The 19,206-nt window shown below is 46.1% G+C and overlaps 1 protein-coding gene across 2 annotated transcripts in view; it reads right to left on the bottom strand.

Annotated features, from left to right (window-relative positions):
• Positions 1-14,919, bottom strand: part of Ankrd11 (ankyrin repeat domain 11) — a 150,550-nt gene extending 135,631 nt beyond the window's left edge. The window contains exon 1 of one of the 2 annotated variants that reach the window (XM_029480582.2): positions 14,512-14,919. The gene's annotated coding sequence lies outside the window, so the exon portion shown is untranslated. The remainder of the gene's footprint in view (positions 1-14,511) is intronic. The other variant, XM_021171028.3, reaches the window with a different exon arrangement.
• Between the last annotated feature and the right edge of the window lie 4,287 nt (positions 14,920-19,206).

The following is a 19,206-nucleotide window of genomic DNA, read 5'->3' as shown; positions in this document are numbered from 1 at the left end:
TCAGAGGTTAAAGAGTATTTATGGCTTTTGCAGAGGACCTGGGTTCAGATGAACGCACGTGGTGGTTCACAACCAGGTGTCAGGGGATCCGACATCCTCTTCTGTCTTTTAGGCACCAGGTACACATGTGGTGCACATACATAAACGCAGGCAAAACACTTATTCCCAAAAAATAAAATAAATACATCTAAAAAAGGCCTCACTCTGAAGCCTAAAGTGGTCTAGAGTCTCCCAAGCACTGGAATGAGGTGTGTGCTACCAAACCTGGCACTCAGCAGAACTAAACCTTGAATACTCAAACCATTCAAAAGCTCTCTGGTCCAGCCGCATAAGCACTAAAGAGCCGTGCAAACTTTGACAACTGTATGTACAGTGGATTCCTCTGGGTCCCCCTTGTTCCCAGGGCAACAGTCTCATCACTGGCAAGTCCCCTGAAAACCAGTCCTCATTTGGCAGGTAATTGGTTCAGAAAAGGGTCACAACACTAGAACATTAACTACAGGGAGCTTTACCTACTGCACTGATCAATGAAGTCAGATAGAAAAACATCTCAAGCTTAAGAACAACTTATATTAAAACTGAAGGTTATTTTTAAAGGCCTAAAATGTTATTTCCCTAGATTAACCAGCCCTGGATGCTTTCTATACAGATTTTATTGATCAACTTTAAATCCCAGCACTCAGGAGGCAGAGGCAGGCTGTCCTCTGAGTTCCAGACCAACCTGGTCTACAGAGTGAGTTCCAGGGCAGCCAAGGCTACACAGAGAAACCCTGCCTCGAAAAACCAATAAACAAACAAGCAAGAATAAAATATACTCAGAAACCAGAATTAGTATCAAGATAGTCATGTTAGTGCATGCCTGTGGCTCACAAGTTCACAGTCTTTCTGAGCATTTTAGTAGGTTAAGACTCTAATTCAAAATAAAAGGCTGGGGACACATGGCTCAATACTAAAGCAAAAAACCCTAAAAGTAAAAGAAAGGAAGAGGAAGAAGGAATTAACACGAGCATCAACTATTCATAGTGAGAGGCGACTCTGAGTCACATGCTAGGCTTGAGTCAAACTGTGAATGTGGAGTCTGATTCTCATCAATGAGTTTCTGTGTTTCTTTTTTGTTAATCATTGGAAGGGGGGAGAGGGCGTCGGTGACAAGGTGCACATCTTGCTATCAGAGGACAAATCTGAGGCAGCCAGTTCTCTCCTTCCACCCTGTGGAGTCAAGGATTGAACTCAGGTCATAAAGGTTGCCCGAAAAGCCCCCTACCCACTGAGCCATCTAGTTCATGCTGTGTGATTGTCTATCACCTCCACATCCTGACAGCTGCATCCACGAGAGTACATGCCACAGGTCACTGGTAGCCACCAATGACAAATATCCACACAGGAAGTCTACAGAATATCCTGTTGATAAAGAATATGAGTTCCAGGTCTAGCTCTCCAACAACTCACTAAAACACCTCCACACATAGGTTTTATTTATTGGGTTTTGGGGTGGGTAGAGCATTTAAGTAGTTGTCTTACTATAAGGCTGGCCCCAAACTCCTGGCATCCCTGGGATTGCCAGCATAAACCATTATATCCAGTTTGGATTAGTCACTTTTAGCATAAATGTGAGCGGGAAGTAACACCCACACACCAGACTCCATACAAAGGAAACATAAAAAATTAATAAATTATTACATGGGCTACAAATCTCACCACTCCCATTTCATACCCACAACCTACCTTCTAGTTTCCCCCATAAGTAACAGGTTCCATTTTCAAAAGTAAAGTTCAGTACCACAACATTAAATATACAACTCCCTGAGTCTCTTACTTAATCTTCCATGATTTTTAGGTCTTAGACAACACTGGCCTCAGAGTCTGAGGGTGGAGGCAGGTTGTCTCCCTTTCTCTCAACAGCCCACGGAGAACTGAGTTCAGCCTCAGTTGCAAACACTTCAAAACCAAACAGCTTTGTTTTTAAGTTTTTTGTTCTTTTAATTCACTCACTGAAAACATATCCCTCAAAAGCATTCTTGAACAAGAAAATGAGCCAGCATTGTTTGGGTAAAGCACAAAAAAAAAAAAAAAAAAAAAAAAAAAAGCCACACCAAGCAGGACAGCGTGCCTCAGGGCCTTCCTCTCTCCATCTCAATCTGTGTGCCAACAGCAACAATCCCCTGGTCCCCTAAATCTATCCCAGTCCAGTGAGAGAGACAGCAGTGCTAGATTAGCAACTGTGGTAGGGAAATAAACAACAAAGTAAGCTGTGACGTTGTTGAAAAAGAGAACAGTTCTGAAAAAGCTTTCCATAAAAATCAGTAAAGACCTGAGTGAGCGTGCACAGCCTTCAGGGTGAGTGCGTCCACGTCCACAGCCTTTGGGAGTATCCGGCATCTCTGCAGTCACATCAAGCTGCCATATTTAGTGCAGTGCCCTCTTACACTCAGAAAGCTTACGTGGGCCATCACAGAAAAAAAGCAAAACCAAACCTGTACATTTTAAAATGTTTAAACTGACTCAGCAGTTAATACTTGCTACTCTTGCAGAGACTCTGAGTTCAGTTTTCAGCACCCACAAGAGGCTCACCACCAGCCCTAACTCCAGTATCAAGGGATCCAATACCCTTTTCTCACCTCCTTGGACACCAGGGAACACATCCATACATGCAGGAAGCCTCCAGACTCATAAGGTAAAATAATGTTTTATTTTAAATAAAACATCTACTGCTGGCCCGGCATAACAGCTCACGCCTTTAATCCCAGCACTCCACAAAGAAGCAAGCAAGCCTGGTCTCCAAAGTGGAGACTCTGTCTCAAATATATATAATAACATTGGTGTGTGTGTGTGTGTACAACAAGTAAGATTGTAAAGATAACATACAATGTATGCTGCTGTCTCTCCTCCTGCCCACCTAGGAGCTGAGTCACCCTGGGCCCAGCAGTCACTGAGGTGTCTACAGCCCAGTGAACCACAGCTTGTTTCAAGGCCCTTACTTAGCCGAGCAGTGGTGGCGCATGCCTTTAGTCCCAGCACTTGGGAGGCAGAGGCAGGTGGATTTCTGAGTTCAAGGCCAGCCTGGTCTAGAGCGTGAGTTCCAGGACAGCCAGGACTACACAGAAAAACCCTGTCTCGAAAAACCAAAAAAAAAAAAAAAAAAAAAAAGCCCTTACTTGGTTGCAAGTGGCAACAACTTTGATTCCAGGCAGAGAAAGGTGGATACACATGAGTTTGAGGACAGCCTGGTCTACATACTGAGTTCCAGACCAGCTACAGCTACATAGTGAGAAGTGTCTCTAAAAAGCACTCTTACTTAGCAAGGCACAATCCCCTAAGCAATGTAGCCATACCAAAGAGCCATGAAGTCCTTTTGGTGGAGAGGGAGACGCGAAAGCAAAAGCGAACACAGGGCTCGGTACTATCCAGTGTCAATACTGCCCATCATCTCCCTCCCTGTGCCTCTGCTCACCTTTACCCCTCACTGCAGTCATGATAAGGGCTCACTGGGGTCCTGACAAAAACAGTCACTGTGAGAGCTGCCCGCCAAACCAGACTCCACAGGTAGTTTTCACTTAGCCCTGTGCCACAAAGGACAGCAGGTAAAAGTTCTCAGGGGAAGAGCTGCGTCCTACTAACCCGAGGTAACTCAAAAACGCTCACTATTAAATCCTCTCTAAAGTAAATGTATTAAATGTTTTTTAGATAAAATATTATGTCCTACCCAGCCAGTATTACCATTTTCTCAGACATATAGAAGCCTCTGTAAAGGCAGATGACCTTCAAAGACCAATCTCTTTCAAGTAAGTATTAATTACTATGTACTGACACAAATAGAAAGAAAATACAGAAGGCAGAAAATAAAACTAAACCGAGGTGAATTCATCATCCAGGTCTGAACACACACAGGGTCTCTACTCTTCTTTTATAGGTCTCAGGCTCCTGCAACTACTGAAAGCCTGACTCTCTCTCACCTGTCTTGGCTTACATTTTGTACTGACTTATTAAATAAAACTGTGAGAGCAAATACCAAAACTCTAACTCCCTCCCAACTGTCTTGGACAGAAGAGATCCTAATATGAACATTTCTGCTGAAATACATGCAGGTCCTATCTGACTACTTCGAGGCTTCTCTGATCTGAACCTGTCACTTTCCTCAACACTGTGTCCTCTCTGAAGTAAGCTGCCCACATCTCCCTCTAGAATGTAAACCACAGGAGACCAGAGCTACCCAAGTCCTTATGCAGAGTCAAGTGTGGCCTACAGTAGGCACAAAACAAACGGCATCTGATCCTTTAGCTTAGGTTGAATAAGAAATTAAGGTTACTCGTCAGTTGTACAGGAATAACATGGAGTATACCGTTAGGCCCAAAATCAAGAAACAGTGAATAGCTCACACAAAAAGGGTCTGCCACACAACCCTAATGACCTTTGACCTTAGTAGATTCCCCAGAACCTACATTAGGAGGAGAGAAATGACTCCCAACTCTGACCTCCCCATCCACGCACCTCACACAAACGCACAGAATAACAAAGTGACAGGACGGAGATGAGTGCTGCAGACATGCTATAGCTGGCTCTTAGGATGGAGGACTGTAAACCATCTGGCAAAAATGAATATATAGTCTAAAGAAATGTTTTCACTATCAACCTAGTGAAACAATAGACCTTGTGGTGGTTGAAATGTGCTCATGAGTTTGAACACTCAGTTCTCAGTTGGGTCATGCAGTTTGGGGAGGGTATGGAACGTGTAGGTCTAACCTTGCTGGAGACTGACTTTCAGAGTCTATAATCTCACTGGCCCCATTTTCTCCCCGCCCCCCTTCTTATTGTGTGTGGATAATCTCCCTGCTCCCTGCTCCTGCCATTAGGCCATGCCTTAGCTGCCATTATGGACCCATAGGATAAACCTTTTCTTCCTTAAGGAAGGTGAATCTCTGTGAGTTTGAGGGTAGCCAGGTCTGCATAGTGAGATCCAGGGCAGTCGGGGCTAAGTAGAAGAGACTCAAAAAAAAAAAAAAAAGTTGTGTAAGTGAGGCTGGGCTGTAGCTGAGTTCACCAGCTGGTGGAGTGCTTTCCTAGCACGCATGGGCCCTGAGTTCAATTCCCAGGACTGCATAAACGAGGCACGGTGGTGAATACCTATAAAACTAGAGCCACAGAAGTGGGGATAGGCAGGAGGATGGAAGAGGTCAGGGCCATCTTCAATAGCAGTTTGAAGCCAGTCTGACATAGACAGAGACAATGCTTCAAAATACAAATAAACAGAAAAGGGCAAAAATAGAAGACGGGGCGGGGCACACCAGCAGTAACTACTTACCCAGCATGCTCTGAGTCCAACACACAATTCATCCCACCCCATCCTCAAAAAAAAAAAATCTTTTTAAAGCTAAGTGTGATGGCACATGCCTTTAGCCCCAGCACTCTGAAAAGCAAGACATGCAATATGAGTTTGAGGCCAACCTGGTCTACACAGTTTCAGGACAGTCAGGGCTCAAAAAAACAAAGAGAGGAAGTAGGTACCCCAGCTGAAGATGTAGCTAAGAAGTAAACAGAACCCTTGCCTAGTGACCACAACCCCACTGCTGAGAAGGGGAAGGATAATGCAAGTTTACCAGAAGCAGGAGTCACCGCTTTGTATATAAAGGCTCTCTGCATGTAATCTCATTAATGTTACTTCTGTCTAAACTAATTAAGCTGTAAGGGAAGGTACAGACCAATTACCTAAGTCTCACACGAAGGGCTAATGAGATGACTCAAATGGATAAAGGTGCTTGCCATCATCATGCCCTAAGTATCAATCCCTAGGACCCACAAGTTCCTCTGAAGTTCACACATGCGCAGCGATATACATACACCACACGGGAGGGGAGAAGCTGAGTGAAGTCTAGCGGTGCAGGCCTGTAACCCCATACTCAGGAGACAGAACTGCAAAACCCAAGCACTGGCACAAAACTTATCCAATCTTTGTTTTGTTTTGTTTTAATTTTAATGTCCCAAAACTTTTGAACCCAGGGGCTAGAGAGATGACTACACCCCTTTAGGAACACACACTTTTCTTCCCAAGGACTAAGCTCAATCTCAGCACACATGAAGACAGCTCACTGTTCACAACACACACACAATTAACAATCGGGGGCCCAGAACCACAAGCAAACAAACAAAAAGCTTATCACTGGCACATTAAGCTCTGAAGGGCATAAGGCAGAAACAAACAGATCTGTGAGTTCAAGGCCAGCCTGTTCTACAAAACAAGTTCCAAACCAGTCAGACCCTGTCTTAAACCACTTCCCACACTATATACCAAAAAGCGAGTAAGGGGAAGAAAACATACAATCCTTCACAAAATCTAAATCAAGCTTGACGTTATGGAGTGCTAACAATACAAGTTATCAATATATTTTTCAGTCTCCTAAAAGTCCAAGTTTCTTCTGCGTAACCAGAAAGGTTTTTCCCCCCTGCTCTGCATAGCCTTTAGTCATCCATCTTAGTGACTTCCTATGCATTAATAGCAACAGCTATTCTTGCAGACGTCCTGAGTTCAATTGCCAGTACCCACATGGTGGCTCACAACTGTCTGTAACTGTAGTGCCACAGGGTCCGAAACCCTTGTCTGGTGTGCAAATGTACATTCAGAGAAAACGCAAAAAAAAAAAAAATATATATATATATATATACATACATATGCTATGTTTTCTACCTGCATGTAAGTCTCTATGTACCAAGTAGGTGCCTGGTACCTAGACACACATCTGTGGAGGGCCCTGGCATTACAGCTGTGAGCTACTGTGTAGGGCTGGAATCAAACACGGGTCCTCCACGAGAGCAGCGAGTATTTTCACTTCCAGTAATAATTTTTTAAGTTAATTCTTTCAAAACTGTTGCTTTGGCGGTTTTTTAGGTCTTATTTCCTGTTCTACAGGATGTACAAACCACATTTAGAAGCATGGTGAAGAGGGCTGGGGTGCAACTCAGTGGTAGAGCACGCACGAGGCACGAGGACTCACAAAGGCAACGGAAAACTACAACTTCTTCCTTCTTGTTTCTTTTCTTTTTTTCCTTTCTCTCTCTGTCTCTCTGTCTCTCTCTGTCTCTCTCTGTCTCTCTCTGTCTCTCTCTCTCTCTCTCTTTTTCTTTTTAAGGCAGTGTTTCTCTGGGTATCTGTGGCTGTCCTAGAACTCACTCTGTGGACTAGGCTGGCTTCTAACTCAGAGATTCCCCTGGCTCTGCCTCCCAAGCACTGTAATTAAAGGTGTGCACCCAGCATAACTTTTTTAAAATCAATTTTTACTTTTTGTGTATGTATACCACTTGTGTGTCTGGTGCCCTTGGAGGCAATCTCCTGACACTGCAGTTAACAATACCTGTAAGCCACCATGTGAGTCCTCTGTGAGAACAGCCAAGTCTCTGAACTATTGGGCCATCTCTCCAGTCCCCAATGTTAATAACTTGCTAAGAATAAGCAATAAACTTCCTCGGTATTTCTCTTCCTGTTTCAGAAGGGGTAAACGCAGGTGTTTGGTGTATTTTAGATGAAAATCTGCTATCACAGTTATTAAACATTTACAAATTAAATTTCAATTTCACCCTTTCCTAACTCACATCAGCTTTTGGGGAGGAACTGTGGAGTACAGAGGTTAGAACTCTAACTGGTTCAAACCACAGCCAACTGTTCCCTCCTCATACATCACCCAAATGATTAAACCAAACAACCCCAGCCTACTTACCAAAAACAAGAACTCCCAAACATAACTGTCTTCTCAAACTTCTACCCTGTCTTAGTACACATCTGTAATGCAAGCATTCAGAAAGCTGCGGCAAGATAATCACAAGTTTGAGAACTGCCTAATTATACAGAAACAAGATCTTAAATAATAAAAAATTAAAAACAAAAACAAAAAACCTTTGCCATTAGGTGATGGTGGCGCACACCTTTTAATCCCAGCGTTTGGGATGCAGAGGTAGGTGAATCTTTTGAGTTCCAAGCCAGCTTGGTCTCCAGACCAAATTCCAGGATAGCCAAGGAGGGCTACATAGAGAAATCCTGTCTCAGATGGATGGATGGGACGGACGGACGGACGGACGGACGGACGGACGGATGGATGGAAGGAAGAAACATAAAATATTAAACATTCTCCCACCACAGTGTGTGGAGGAGTCAGGATTTGATGCCAGAGCATGGCAAACAGGTGAGAGACCTCAGAACTACATCCCAGACAAAAATTAAAATTTAGAAAACATAGGACTATATGCCCAGGGCTGGAATGAAGGCTTTGCAGTTAAGAGCACTTGTTGCTCTTACAGAGGACCCAAGTTTAGTTCCCAGCATCCATGTGGTGACTTCTAACTGTCCAAATATATGACATGACACACCTTCTTCTGACTTCCATGGCCCCAGGAATGTCAGAAAGTGCACTTACATACATGCAGACAAAAATGTACATACAGATGATAGAAATAGTTTAATTTTATATATACATATATGGAGTGAGAGAGAGATAGCTACACTACACAAACACATACAAACTGACTAAGGGCTGTACATGGCAGAATATACCTGTAATCCCAACATTCCAGAACTAAAGGATCAAAAGCCAGAGGCCACCCTGAGCCATATGAGACCTAGTTTCAAAAAGAAAGAAAACCGAGCCGGGCGTGGTGGCGCACGCCTTTAGTCCCAGTACTTGGGAGGCAGAGGCAGGCAGATCTCTGAGTTCGAGGCCAGCCTGGTCTACAAAGTGAGTTCCAGGACAGCCAAGGCAAGGGAGAAACCCTGTCTTGGAAAAAACCAAAAAAAAAAAAAAAAAAAAAAAAAGAAAGAAAGAAAGAAAACCGAAGGCTATGAGGAAAAACAACAAAACCATGCAACTCCACTTTGGTATATAACTTCCCTCCCGCTTCCATGAGAGTCACGCCCTAATCCTCAGCTTAGCATACTACAAAGCCAAATGTATATGAAAACAAATGGGGAGGCAGCCTAAGAGCATAGAGTAGAATTTCTAGTCAGTCAATTAATTTCCCAGATCAAAATTATTCGTATGTTCCCATGTATATGATTTAAACCCGTGGTTCTCAGCCTTGTTAATCCTGCCTGTAATACAGCCCCTCATGCTGTGGTCACGGGCTGAAAACTACTGCTGTAAACAATTCCACAACGACTTCTCGAACCAATTCTGTTACTGTCCTGTAATACTCAAGGCAATGGGCTGGGTCAATGTTACCAGTAAGGTCATTCATTCCCTAGCTTCACTAGGGAAAAGGCAGGAACAACACGTCAGACTAAGTATTACATAACTGAAGTTTATTTGTGTTAAGTTCTATGTGGTTGTAACAAGGTTGGGGGGATACTTTCCTTAGCAGGGCCGATTAAGAAGTTTCAGTAACAACTGCACCTAGTATCTCTCCACTTGTGTAAATAAGACAGAAGGATCCAGGGGATTCAAGAATCCTTGGCTACCTCGGGTGGTGGTAGTGCTCGCCTTTAATCCCAGCACTTGGGAGGCAGAGGCAGGTGGATTTCTGAGTTCGAGGCCAGCCTGGTCTACAAAGTGAGTTCCAGGACAGCCAGGGCTACACAGAGAAACCCTGTCTCGAAAAAAAAAAAAAAAAAAGAATCCTTGGCTACTACACAAATTTAATTTTCAAAATAAAAAGATAGTCCCCAGTTATGTAGTCAGTTCAAGCCAAGCCTGGGCTGTGTAATGAAGAGCCTGCCCAGCTGAGCAGTGGCAGCACACATCTTTAATCCCAGTTTTGAGTCCAGCATGGACAAGTTCCAGGACAGCCATAGCTACACAGAGAAACCCTGTGGGAGGAGAAGGGAACCCCGTCTTTAGCGGGAGCGGGAGGGCTAGCAGGGGCGGGGCTAGGGATCTCAATCAGGAAGCTGCTTCCACAGCTTGCAAACAGCCCCGGAGTAAACAAGGTGTGGCAGTATAACAGTTACCCTAGTAGTACCCTACAAGTGGGAAGATCAAAAACCCAAGGTCATTCTCTGCTACACTTTAAAGACTAGTGTGATATACTTAAGATCTTGTCAGGGGAGGGGAGGGAAGGGGAGGGGAAGGGAGGGGAGGGGGAGGAAAGAGAAAAGAGGGTTGGAAAGATGGCTCAGCAGTAAAGAACACAGGCTGCTTCTTCTAGAGGATCAGGGTTCAATTCCCAGCACCCAGAGGCAGCTCACAACTATCTAGCTCTGGTTCCAAGGATCTGACACCCCCACACAGTAATGCATGCAGGCAAAACACCAGTGCACATAAAATAATAAATAAATCATTTTTATTTTAAAAACGAAAAGAAAACAAGCAGGGAAAGGAGGAAAGAAGCCTCCCTAAGCGGAGCTGAACTAAACTGTGCAGGAGACGGCAGAGACCCGAGTGTGCAGCGAAGCCCCAAGTGTACAGCCAGATAGCCAATCTAGAAATCAAAAGGCACGTCCCTATTGACAAGAAGCTCAACTGAGGGGGCTGGGTGATGTTAATGGCTCATCAGTTAAGAGCACTCACTGCACTGGGCAATGGTGGCACACGCCTTTAATCCCAGCAGAGGCAGGTGGATTTCTGAGTTCCAGGCCAGCCTGGTCTACAGAGTGAGTTCCAGGACAGCCAGGGCTACACAGAGAAACCCTGTCTCAAAAAACCAAAAAAAAAAAAAAAAAAAAAGAGCATGCACTGCTCTTCTAGAGGACCTGAGTTCAAATCCCAGCAACCACATGGTGGCTCACAACCATCTATAATGGGATCCAATACCCTCTTCTGGTGTGTGTCTGAAGACAACTATGGTGTACTCCTATACATAAAATAAATAAATAAATATTATTAAAAAAAAAAAGAATCTCAACAGAAGTTTGTCGCAGAATCAGGTTGTCTGTATTTTGCTATTACTGGGTTTGTTTGTTTGTTTGTGAGGTGGTTGTTAAAGGCTTGGGTTTGTTGGTTGTGGGCTTTTTTTCCCTTGAACATTTACATATCTATCTTGTGGCCCTGTGCCATTGAAAGCATGCAAAAGTCAAAGGACAACTTGAGGGAATCAGTTCTTGTTACTGTGTAGGACTTAGGGATCAAAGTCAGGTCAGAAGGCTTGGCAGCTCCAAGGAACGAGCAAAGGACTCCAGGATGAGCCATTTCACAAGCCCTAGTTTTGGTTTTCTGAGACAGATTCTTGAGTTCACAACAGCCTGTAACTGCTATGTAGACAACCATGACCTTGAACTCCTTCTCCTGACCCAACCCCCTCAAGCACTAGTATTTTAAGAATTCACCAGCTCACAATAGTAAATTTGATGCTTATCATAAAAACAGTATTTGTAGTTCTATCCTATTTTTTTATTGTTTGAGAGAGCTGGTGTTCAGGAAACCTGGGTGGTAGTGCATGCCTGTAACATCCTAGCATTGGTGGTGATGGGAGGAAAACTAGAGTTTTAAGGTTACAGTCTGCTACATAGAAGTTCAAGGCCAGCATGGGCCACTTGAGACTGTCAAAAAAAGATGGTTTGGGTGTGTTTAAAAATGAACTACAAGAAAAAAAATGAACAGGATAATTAATAATTTTAAAAATACAGAATAGCAAAAACAGACATTTAAATACAAAGCTGAATTTCAGTCTAGCATTAAGAGGTACCACAAATATCCACCAAACAAACAAGCCACTTAATAAAAATATCAATAGGAATTAATGAAGTAGTCATTAAAGTGGATCATTTTCTAAGCCTAAAAGATTTTCCATGCCAATTATCCAACTGCCTGAGTTCCGGAGCTGAGGACTGACACTCTCTTTCATATAGCTTTAAGACAAAACTGAGAAAGCTGAATTGGACAGAAATTCCATTTGAAATTCAAATGAGAACACAAACTGAAAACATTTCAAGACAATAACTCCTAGTGATGTGAGTTCATTCGATTTTTGTTTAAAGTTATCACAAGTGCCATGCTCCGTCTCAGAGCACCGCCTAAGCAGCAGTACTAAGCGGTCCAGCGTGCGGGTGGACACGCCACGCATCATCATTGTCACCTATTAACTAGCAAGTGTCAAGCTATTGCAGGAGCTCACCCATTCCACTCGCCATGTGAGGGGTGAAGGGACTTACATGGGTAATGGACAGATCAAAACACTTATTTTGGCAACAAATGCAGATTATTCTCTGAACCAGCGTTTACTGATGCTTTCTAATTATGGTATTTAATTGATGGTGGGCTCACTGCCAATATGCAAAACAACCCTCCTCTTATATTTGATGAACTTAGGTATCCAAGGCACACACACACACAAAGCTTCTAGAAAAAAAATGTTCTTACATACATGCGGCATAGTTCAACTCTACTTGTAGAAAGTTCTTCTTGTCACTGGCCCAACACTGCATTATAGCTAATATGACAGGCACTAGTCATCAGCAGCCCATCTGGTTTAGTGAGATGAAAGACTGACAGAGCAGCATGATTGACATGGCTAACCTAGAGAAAAGCATCTCACAGAAACATGCAAGTTCACAAAGGCTGGTAGAAAGTTAGACTGGTCAGCAAGGAATTCTAAACTAGGTGACACTTTAAGGGAACTTCTGGCAAATTTTGCTGTGTAGTTTACCACAGGAGGACAAAGGGAAGACAAGAAAAAGAAACACTCATAAAAGAATCAAGTTAAGGTCAAATTTAGCGGTATCTTTTGGGTTGCTTTTCAAGGAATGCACGAGGCAAGCACAAAGAAGAGAAAAATGTCATAGCAACTTGGCCTTTGTTCCCTCCCATCCCATTCCATTCAGGATGGCCAGCCTATCACAGGAGATCCTGCTCTTAAGCGTGAAACTACAGAAAGGAGAACAACAGCTGAATGGAGTGTGGGGGAGGAAACACCAGCTATATGGAGATCCAATCCAAGGGTCACAATCAAAGTTAAGCAAGGCATTTTTCCGTTTTAAGTATAGCTGCAAAGTGACATCGGAGTATTTGTGCAATCATTTCAAAAGACACAGACAGAACTCTAGTCTTCAGAGCAGCTAGTGCTCAAAAAAAGAAATAAAGGTCTCAGGGCAACAAGTACCATTCTCCGAGGCTCTACCATGGAACTACCCAAATTATACCACTGACTAGGACTGCACACACCAAACACAGTAACTGCTTCCATAGCTTTCTCCACAACCCATTATCACCTACAGTCTTTGCTGAGTTAAGTCTCCTTATTCCTCATAGACAACCCAACAGCCTAAGTAAACTTTTACTTAAAAATGTGCACTTCTATTCAGTAGTTGAATGGAAGAACGTGTTAAATGGAAAGTGTTCAAAGGACCACAGAAAACTCACCAAATAGGTACAAAAAAACTAATTTTTCTACCGGAAAATTTGTAAAACTGCCCAGTTTTCTCAAGTGGGTGTAAAACTTCTCACGACTGCAGAAACCACTGTGAAACATGAGCACTATACTCATGTAACTAGATTTCGAAGCATACAGCCTTACTGTGAACCAGCTTAACCTTCACCAGTCTTCCAAACCCCAGTAAGCGGTTATGCCAGACAAGCTTTCCAGAAACATAACAAAAACAGAAAAACCTACAGGAGCACCAGGTAAAGACAAGGCCTTGAGAAAAAAATGAGACTCCACAGCAAGCCACATACATAGGAACTGAACCGCACATCCGTCTGTGAAGGGGCTAGATCCATGTGGCAGGGCCAACCCTGCACACACGTACACACACACACACACACACACACACACACGGGCGCGCGCGCACATACACACACGCACACACACACACACACACACACACACACACACACACTCACTCTCGCAGCTACCGCCTTGCCAGGGGATGATGAAATGAGGAACGGAAATTAACATTTCAGGCAACGTCTCACATTGTTCCTTGAGGCCAAAGGCTGCTTCTGCAGCCGTCGCCTACACCGCTTTCCTCCCACTCTCCCCCCGCGAGTCCCGCCTTCCCCTCCCCCAGACGCCCCCCGCCGCCCCGCATTCCTGCCCCCACTCGGGCCTGCGCGCCTCCGCACCCCGCAGCTCCAGGTCCCCCGCTCGCCCGCCCCCTCCGGCTCGGCTCGCAGCCCGAGGGCCGCCTGCTCCCATTTCAAAACACGATAATAATAGGGACGCTGGGAATAACAACTACCACCAGCCCGGCGACGGAGCCCCTCCCGAGGGTCAGAGGTCGGCGCCCCGCGCCACTGAGGACCCCAGGGACTCCCGGGAGCCCGCCGTCGTCCTCACAGCGTCCCTGGACCCACTAACGCACCATCGCCCCTCGTTCAAGGCCCGCCCTCGGTCCTCACGGCCGCCACAGCCCACCCCGGAGCCCTTCCTTAGCCTCTCTCGGCCGCCCGACCCCCGGGACGCCCCGAGGCCGGCCTCGGAGCCCGCCCTCGGCCCCTCATGGCCGCTCGCAGGACCCCCGCGGCCCACCGACCGGCCTCTCGCGGCGCACGGCCCGCCCCGGGGCACCCGCGGCGTCGGGCAGCGGAGGAGGCCGCAAGGCCGCAGGAACGCCCGACGCCCTCCCGGACCACCACCCCCCAGATCCCCGGCGCCTCTCACCCGGCTCCGAGGGCGACGCGGCTCCGCGGCGGAACGGCGGCGGGGCGCGGGCGCTGCCCATGCAGCCCGCGGCCGCGTTTCCCGGGCCGCGCGGCCCGGGCGGGAAGGCGGCGTCGGCGCGCGGGCTGGAGGCTGCGGCGAGTGCGGGGCCGGCGGGATGCAAGCCCGCCCTCGGCGTGCAGGAGCTCACGCGGGGCCGCGGCGCTCGCGCGGACGCTACTGCGGGGGCGTCTGGCCGCGGACTCCGCCGCGGCGCCTCCCCGGCTGGGGCCCTCGGTCCATCGCGCTCTGTCGCGGGCGGCCTCTGGCTCCAGGACCCAGCGGTGGCTGCGGCGGGCGCCGGCCGCATGAGAGCCTCCCGCCCATTGGCTCGCCGTATCCGCCACCGCCATTGGCCCGCCCCGCAGAGCGGCAGGGGCCGCTTACGTCACGTCGGAGAGGAAATGCGATGCCGGGGTGAAAGGGCTCAGACGGCCGGACGGCTTCCGTAACAGGCACGGGGCGGGGCTAGGGAGACGTCCGGGAATGATTGGCATCCGTGCATACGAGACCCAGGCGGAGAAAGCTGCTGGATTGGCTGCCCTCCCTGCCACGGGACACGACGATTGGTCCTACTCGGTGCCGGAAGTGATGAGGCCGCGGTCTGGAAACAAGGTTGTTGTCGAAGGAGCCAGAAGGTGGGAGCTGGCTTGTACCGGCTGGCCTTGCGCTGCGGACGCGAGGTCGTGTATCGCCTGTAAGCCTGTGTGAGCCTCGAGAATGTGTGTCTCTAGCCGGCAGGAGGCTCTTGCCGGAGCAAAGGCAGCCGGGATGATGGCCGCGAAGGAGAAAGGCGGCCCCGGCCCCCACCCGTCCGGGCTCTTTCCTGGAGGTGTTCCTGGACTGCGCTTCGCTCTGAGTCCCGAGAGCCACGTTAGCAACCGGGATGTGGTGAGCTCCAGACTCTGCCCAGAGGTTTCCTTAGACACCGCGCGCGCTTCAGCCGCCTCCCTTCCCCGACTCCAGAACTTCACCGCGATAGTTCATGAAACCAAAAAAAAAAAAAAAAAAAGGGTGACGAACCTCAGAGCTAGGTAGCAAAGTCGCATCGTCATGTGCCTGACTGAATTTACATAAAAGTTTAATGATGGTTTGCGTTAGTAGTGATTTGGTTTGCAAACGAGCTAAAAATTCGAATCCCAGCGCTGCAGTGACCGAGGCAGGCGTATCCGGAGCTCAGAGTACATTGTTGTGAACATTTCGAGTTCAAGATTTGAGTTCCATGAAACCTTTGTCTCAGAAAAATGCATAAAGTAATTGTGACGAGTCTGGTATGTTGGTATAGGCTTTTTATCCCGGGACTTAGGCAGAAGCAGGCTGGATCTCTTGAGTTCCAGGCCAGCTAGGGCTACACAGTGAAAGCCAATTTCATAATTTAATAAAATATAACAAGTAACCAGGGCTGGAGAGATGGCAGGTACTGCCCTTCCAGAGAACCAGAGTGTGGTTCTCAGCACCCACCTCAGACAGCTTCACAGCCACCTTCAGAGGACTTGGCATCCTATTCTGACTTTTCAGGAACTCACACACGTGTAGAGTACTCACACATATAGACTTCATATAAATCTTTTAAAGTAATTGGGACCTGGGGAGATGACCTGTCGGTCAAAAGCACTCACTGGCTGCTCTTCCAGAGGATCTGGGTTCTATTCCCGGCATCTGTAACTCCTGTTCTAGAAGATCTAACATTGTTTAAAGGCCCCCCAGACATGCACTAGTACACATACATATACACAGACAAAACACTTACGCACAGAAAACAGTCTACAAAAAAAAAAGTTTTAAGTAATCAAACTTCCAGTCTTGTCCTATTTAAAGTGCATCTGTGTATTTGTGAACCAGAAAAGCTAAGTGACTAAAATCAATATTTATACTTCTTTGTTTTGTTTTGTTTTTGACTTTTGGGATTTTGTTTGTTTGTTTGTTTGTTTGAGACAAGTTTTCTCTGTGTAGCCCTGGCCGTCCTGGAAATAGTTCTGTAGATGGTTTGGGTGTTTTGTTTTGTTTCTGTCTGTATAAACAAAGTCTTTACAGAGCACAGATTATGAAATCTTGGGATTGCACATCCCTAAGTGGATGGGACCTTAGAGGTGACCTTTCTTCCCTTTTTGAAGCAAATACAGAGTTTAGAGGACATGGTATGATAAAAACTGCCCTGCCCCTGTTCAAAATTCCAGCTTTGTGATGAGTAGCTGTGCTTGTAACCATGGACACTTCAACTTTTGGTTATTTTCCTGGGTAAACAGGAACAACAGATGGTGCCAATTTCATCAACATGGGGCGAAGAGGATGTGAAACCTGTAAAATACATGAGCGCCTACATAAAGAAAAGCTGTCTGCTGGAGTGTACTGTGTGTATATTGTGTGGGAAGGCAGAGAACCTCTTTGTGGAGTTAGTTCTCTCCTTCGCACTTAATGTTTCAAGGATCATAGACTCCGGGGCTGGAGAGATGGCTCGGTGGTTAAGAGCACTGACTGCTCTTCCAGAGGTCCTGAGTTCAGTTCCCAGCAACCACATGGTGGCTCACAACCGTCTCTGGTGAGTTCTGATGCCCTGTTCCCGTGTGTCTGAGGACAGCTACAGTGTACTCATTACATTAATAAATAAATCTTTTTTAAAAAAATAGACTCATGTTTTACGTGCTGGGCCATTGTCTCAGCCCAGAGATTTTTTGTTTGTTTTTTTAAAGAAGTGGGCTAGAGGGGGTTGGTAAGATGGCTCAGCAGGTAAGAGCACCCGACTGCTCTTCCAAAGGTCCTTAGTTCAAATCCCAGCAACCACATGGTGGCTCACAACCATCCGTAACAAGATCTGACTCCCTCTTCTGGTGTGTCTGAAGACAGCTATAGTGTACTTACATATAATAAATAAATAAATCTTTTTTTAAAAAAGTGGCTTCATTTTTTTTTAAGATTTATTTATTTATTATATGTAAGTACACTGTAGCTGTCAAACACAGAAGTGGATGCTCACAGTCAGCTATTGGATGGATCACAGGGCTCCCAATGGAGGAGCTAGAGAAAGTACCCAAGGAGCTAAAGGGATCTGCAACCCTATAGTTGGAACAACATTATGAACTAACCAGTACCCCGGAGCTCTTGACTCTAGCTGCATATGTATCAAAAGATGGCCTAGTCGGCCATCACTGGAAAGAGAGGCCCATTGGACACAAACTTTATATGCCCCAGTACAGGGGAACGCCAGAGTCAAAAAATTGGGAATGGGTGGGTAGGGAAGTTGGAGGGAGGGTATGGGGGACTTTTGGGATAGCATTGGAAATGTAATTGAAGAAAATACGTAATAAAAAAATATTAAAAATTTAAAAAAAAGAAGTGGGCTAGAGCCAGGTGTGGTGGCGCTGTGGCCCTTTAACCGTCCCTCGTGTTGTGATTACCCTCAACCACAATATTTCATTGCTACTTCATAACCACCTTTGCTTCTGTTATGAATTATAATGTAAATATCTGTGTTTTCTGATAGTTTTAGGCAATCCCTGTGAAAGGGTCACTTGACACATATACACACCCCAAAAAAAAGGGTTTCGCCCCACCCCACCCCCCCAGGTTGACCAATGCTCTGGATAGTCCAAACTCATGAGTCTCCCTTGACTATAGGAGGGCTCTCCTGTGGCCAGTTGAGATCAAATATCTCTTAAATGGAATCAGCGCCCTTAAAAAAGAAGCCTGAGGGGGTTGGAGAGATGGCTCAGTGGTTAAGACCACTTACTTGCTGCTCTTGGAGAGGAATGAAATTGGGATCCCAGAGCTCAGAACAAGTGGCTCACAAGAGCAGGGCCTATAACTCCATCTCTGACAGACACTCTACTGTATGTAAAAAGCTAACGGGAGCTTACACGGCACTTGTGCCCCGCGAGAGCAAGCAGCCCATCATCACTCTGACCCCAGCTTGGAAGCAGAAGAGTCAAATGCAAGGCCGGTTACGGTATCAATCCCTATCACGTGGGGAAAGAGAAGAACTCACGTCCTCTAGCCACACATAGTGTCACTCACGCATACAGACAATGAATAAATTAACATTTTACTTAAGAAACAAAAGGAGCGGGCTGGTGAGATGGCTCAGTGGGTAAGAGCACCAGACTGCTCTTCCAAAGGTCGGGAGTTCAAATCCCAGCAACCACATGGTGGCTCATAACCATCTGTAACGAGATCTGACTCCCTCTTCTGGAGTGTCTGAAGACAGCTACAGTGTACTTACATATAATAATAAATAAATAAATTAAAAAAAAAAAAAACAAAAGGAGCCATGATGCTGTACATCTTTAATCCCATTACTTTAGAAACAGGCAGGTGGACCTTGGTGAGGTCAGCCTGGTCTACACAAGAAGTCCCATGACAGCTGGGTTACACAGCGAGACCCTGTCTTAAAACAAAAACAAAAACCCCACTACATTGAAAGTGAAGAAAAAGACACCGTCTGATAAGACGGCTCAGCAGGTAAAAGCACTGACTGCTCTTCCAAAGGTCCTGAGTTCAAGTCCCAGCAACCACATGGTGGCTCACAACCATCCGTAATGAGATCTGACGCCCTCTTCTGGGGTGTCTGAAGACAGCTACAGGGTACTTATTGATCATAAGGGCTGAGGGAGCGGGCCAACCAGAGGGAGCAGAGGTCCTAAATTCAATTCCCAACAACCA

This window comes from Mus caroli, unplaced genomic scaffold, assembly GCF_978045245.1.
Source record: "Mus caroli unplaced genomic scaffold, Mus_caroli_1 scaffold_10, whole genome shotgun sequence".
Taxonomy (NCBI): Eukaryota; Metazoa; Chordata; class Mammalia; order Rodentia; family Muridae; genus Mus; species Mus caroli.
The sequence above is the reverse complement of the archived record's forward strand: the minus strand, read 5'-3'. Positions and strand labels throughout refer to the sequence as shown.